Raw genomic sequence first — 5,565 nt, forward strand, 5'->3', positions numbered from 1 at the left:
CGTTTGCTCCTGTATTTGAAAAGTAAAAGAAAAACTCCTTCATTGGACAAGCACAACCACATCTTTAGCGCACAGCATGAAACTGCTGTTATGCAATTGGTGTTGCTCTGGGGGTGCTGTCAAGTTATTCTGGTTATAAATATGACAGCAAAGATGAGCTTTTAATACAAGAGATAACCTTTATTATTTTAGAGCCTAACTGTACGACAGACAGTAACTTAAGACTTAAAAACACCGTGCTGAAGATCCTTCAGATTTCTAGTGACCTTGTGGCAAAAAGCTGCACTGCAATCCACTCCACTCCCGAAGACTAGCAGTTCGAGCCCACCAGCCGCTCTGCAAAAAGGTTGGGCAATCTCATCCCAAACCCGCTAAAGGGTCAATTATGGGTCAGTTCTGATTTGACCATACACAACAACAACAACAACTATTTTGTTGTTTTAACAAAAAAAAAAAAAAGGAAAAGATCCTTTTCCCAAATGCTAAGAAAAGTAGATGAGCAGATAGCCAGCCCATCAGATAAAGCAAATAGTACATGCTATGCTAGTAACTAATGCTAAGGGCAGGAATTATACTTTCATTGACGACTTAAGGCGTATAGAAGATATTTATAACTATATAATACAGTGAATTCTCGTGGTGTAGTCTTTAAGGTGTTGCTGCTAACCTAGAGGTGAAGCGTTTCTGGCATTTCAAATCCACCAACTGCTTTACAGAATAAAGACGGGCAACCTCCCGTGTGATTTACAGCCTCCAAAAAACAACTGGAGGGTCATCTTTGAGTCGGTTCTGACTGTACTGCGGTGAAAGACAAATATAACCAATATAACCATGGGAGGGGGGAAATCTCTATAATCTGCCACTGTATTAGTACTTGTGATGTGCCTCTGGATTTCTATTTTTTTTTAATTTCTTTTCTTTAATAATAAAATTACTGTTGTAACCCTTCACATGCTACTTATGTTACCTACTATGTGATATCTCGGTAAACATTCCTTAAAAAATAATTACCCACAAAAGAAGGAAGTTTTATTTCCTTAATTGCAAGTACTTAACTCAGAAGTTCAGTTGACAATTGAAAATAACATATATTTATTCCTCCACCCCTTTTCTTTAATACTAGCAACTATTGAAAAGTCTGGTTCTAGTGAGAATAAAGAAGCATTAATCCCAAGTGAAAATAATTCACTCTTGGTTCTTTTACAATGATAACAATAAACCAACATTTCTCAGAAACTGTTCTTTGAGAAATGTGCTTGCTAAATAGACATCATCTTTTTTACTTTATATTTTGAAATAATTAGAGTCACTAGAAGTTTAAAAAGTCACATAGAGAAATCTCCTGCACCCTTCAACTAGCTTCTCTCATGTAAAATATATATAAAAACTGTAGGATGATATCAAAACCAGGAATCTGGCATTGGCACAATCCTCAGAGTTTATTCAGATTTACCTTCCTTTTTGACTGCTAACGTTTGTCTTTATTTTCTGAAAGCAAAGTTGTGACTTCACAAGTTGTTAATGAGTTTTCTTCTAATCTTGATGCTACATTAATCTTCATATAATTTAATTTATTGGATTATTTATCCAGTTTTTAGGTTGAATAAATGAGGGGGAATATACAATCTGACTGGCTAATTTTCTCAAAATGAAAAATATAATCTCCCCTTCTATTCAAGTGAATGCCTCTTAAACCACACAGAAGTTATGCATGAGCATAATTAAATGTTCTGATACTACAATTTTTTGTAACCCTAACCCTAATTTGTCATATGCATAGTTGATAAAATACAGGTAAGTATCTTTTATATTCTTAAATATCTTTTTGGTAGTCTCTGTTATTTTAAGGTTCTCTTGAATACACACACATTGTTGGGCAGTATTCTACCGGAACTGATTCATACCTGACCTTCCAGTGGGTTTTTAGAGGCTGTAAATCACATGAAATAAAATTGTTCATCTTTCTCCTGAAAGAGCAGCTGGTGGATTCAAGTTGTGTGTCTTTGAGTTGGCAGCACAACTTTCTACCACTAGATTGTCAGGTACACACACATACATATATACATATATGCATATTTATACATATACTCGTGTGTGTGTGTGTCTCTTTTAATAAATGTGGACTCCCGTTGTGAGCACTGGTGGCCTAGTGGTAAGAGGCTGCACTGCAATCTCAGAAGCCCGAAGGCATACAGTTCAAATCTATCAGCTGCTCCATGAAAGACAGATGAGCAATCTCCTCTTGTGGGATTAACTGTCTCAGAAAACCCACTGGAAGGTCAGATATGAGTTAATTCCAACTTTATGGCATGGAATAACAACATACTGACATATATACATGTATATTGCCATTGTGAGTCATTGAGATAGAGCAGGGTTCAGAGCTTTTGTACATATAGATGCTATTAATCACAGGCAATTTGATGGCACATAAAAATTATATATATAGTTGTTATTGTTGTTATGTACCATCAAGTTGCCTGCGACTCATAGTGACCCTATGTACAATAGCCCTAAACCCTGCTCTATCCTGTGCCAATTTCACTGTCTCCAACACACCTACCCCCAATTATGCCAGTCACTGAATCAATCCACCTCATAGAGGGTCTTCCTCCCTCCTGCACTGTCCCTCCACCCACCCAAGCATGAGGTCCTTCTCCAAGGACTGGTCCCTCCTTGCAGCATGTCCAAAGTATGTCATATGAAGCTTCAGAATCCTTGTCTCCAAGGAGCAGCCTGGTTTATCTCTCTCCGGGATGAACCTGTTCATTCTCTTAGCAGTCCATGGTATATTCAATACTCTTCTCCAACATCATAGCTCAAAGGCATCAATTCTCCTTCTATCCTCCCTGGTCGTTATCCAGCTCTCTGACACATAGCAAGTGATTGCAAAGACCATTGCCTGTATCAGGCGCACCTTAGTCTTCAGAGTGACACCAGTGGAGCAGACTTTCATACACACACACACACACACACACACACACACACATATACATATACATATACATATACATATACATATACATATATAAGACAAAGAGAGAAAGAGAGAGGCGTGCAGAGCTGACACATAGGCGACCCTCTGGCAGATTTTCAAGGGCAGTTAATTGCATAGGAGGAGATTGCCCATCCTTCTCGCATGGAGCAGCTTGTGGATTTGAACTGCCTGCCTCTATGATTGCAGCACAATTTCTTTACACTAGGCCAAGAGAGAGATCACATGATTGTCTATGTTAGCAACTCCTCAATCCAGCAGCAGGCAGGCTGGTTGATTTACAGGTCTATACGGCCCTGGCAATTCAGAGAAGCCTAGTGGTGCAGTCCAATTAATTGACTGCTAACTAAAAGGCCAGTGATTTGAACCCACCAACTGCTCTGAGGGAGAAATATATAACAGTCTGCTTCCAAAAAAAGATTATAGCTTTGGTAAGTTCAAAAATATGTACATCAGACAGTAGTCTAGATATTCCTGTTAACTCGTGGGATTATGTTGTTGTTAAGTGTCGTTGAGTCGAGCATGACTCATAGTGACCCTATGAACAAAAGACTTGAACCCTGTTCTATACCTGTAGTCGTTTCTCTAAATTCATAGAGTTTCTAGAGGCATGTTGTTTAGAAAGTGGATCCCACATCCAAGCAGATATATGCACACCCATGTTTATTGCAGCTTTGTTCACAATAGCAAGGAGTTGGAAAGAACCTAAGTGCTCATCAACAAATGAATGGATAGAGAAGCTCTGATATAGTCACACAATGGAATACTATGCTGCATTGAAAAACAAGGAACTCATGCAATATTATTCAAAATGGGTGACTCTGGAGGACATTATGCTGCATGAAGTATCTCAGTCACAGAAGGACAAATACTGCACGGTGCCACTGTTATAAAACAGGACAGACCTTGGAGTCGGGGAGAGACTGAGAAAGATGGGTTCAATAATGTATACTGCATTGAAACAGATGAGGGAGAAAACTGCTTAAAAGGGATATGTGATTAGGTATTTCTGTCATGAAAGGAGTCTACAGCGAAGGCTACGTGGTGGAGTGGACCTGGGGGAGGGTTTGTAAAACAATGAAAGAATTTTTCTTTTACTTTTCCAAGAAGGTAGTGTACTAGGGGGAGAGGGTTGGGAGGGGAAAAAAGGGCAACAATGAATGGATGGAAATCCAAAGTCTCTGTAAGTTTTTTACTGAAATTAGTAATAAATTTAAACAAAACAAAAATTCCCAGTAGTAGAATTGCTGGGTCAAATGGTAAAAAGAAAAAGTGGATTCCACTCCTGGATTATAGGTTAGTAAATTTTAATATATTTTTGGGCCAGGCAGCAAGATGTACATTTCTGTAGGATTTATTTTAATATCTGTAGTTCAGGTGGTAGAAGAGTGTAGAGCAGAAAGAGAAAGGGAAGTGAGTAAGAGTTCTGCCAAAAATAGCTATAATCTGCAGAGTACCTAACATGAGGAAACTAAATTTTCAACTCATTGACTGATGACATTAGATTACATTATGAATGACGACTTTACTATATTCGATTACATTTTGAAACAATACCCTGTATGGAAAGTATGGAAGATTCTGGGTGACATGGATTGACTTAGTGACTATGTTAATAGGGTAAGTGTGTCAGAGACAACGAAATTGGTTCAAGATAGAGCAGGGTTCAGAGTTGTTGTACAAAGTGTTGCTATGATTTGCAAATGACTTCAAGGACATATAATAACAACACTAGAACAGTAACTAGTCTTTGGCCAAATAACTGAGAATTGTAGACTTATCAGGTTAGCACAAAATTTGCCATCACATCTGCTTTTCACCAAGGTCCATCTGACATCAGCAGTAATGTTCCCCAGTCTACAGCCTCTTCTGAATTCTAATTGAATTGAGTTGTATTGTTCTTGTTTTGTTGCTATGTGCTGTTGAATCAATTGCAACTCATAGCGATTCTAAGTACAAGCATCCTGTGCCAACCTTATTGTCTTTGACACACCTACTGCCATTACACCAATCACTTAATCAATCCATCTCATCGGGGGTCTTCCTCTCTTGCACTGTCCCTCCACTCTCCTAGACATGATGTCCCTCTCCAAGGACCAGTCCCTCCTTATAACATGCCCAAAGTATGTCAGATGAAGCGTCAGAATCCTTGACTCCAAGGAGCAGTCTGGTTTCACCCTCTCCAGGACAAACCTGCTTGTTTTCCCAGCAGTTCATGGTATATTCAACACTTTTCTCCAGCACTACAGCTCAAAGGCATCAATTATCTTTCGATCATCCCTAGTCATTGTCCAGCTCTCTGATGCATAGCACACAATTGCAAAGACTATGGCCTGGGTCAGGCATACCTAGCCTGATGTCGTTGCTCTTCAGGACCCTGGAGAGGTCCCTGACAGCTGACTTTCCCAATGAAATTCATCTCTTGATTTCCTGGTTGCTGGTACCAAGAGTGTTGATTATGGAGCCAAGTGAACTAAAACTGTTAACAATCTCAATCTCTTAAACCATGCATCTCAACCCCCACCACAGCCCTGTGACCTCGGGGCACCACCTTGGATCCAGACATCACC

This window comes from Elephantulus edwardii, unplaced genomic scaffold (assembly GCF_000299155.1).
Source record: "Elephantulus edwardii isolate Elephantulus edwardi_28Jun2011 unplaced genomic scaffold, EleEdw1.0 scaffold00155, whole genome shotgun sequence".
Classification (NCBI taxonomy): domain Eukaryota; kingdom Metazoa; phylum Chordata; class Mammalia; order Macroscelidea; family Macroscelididae; genus Elephantulus; species Elephantulus edwardii.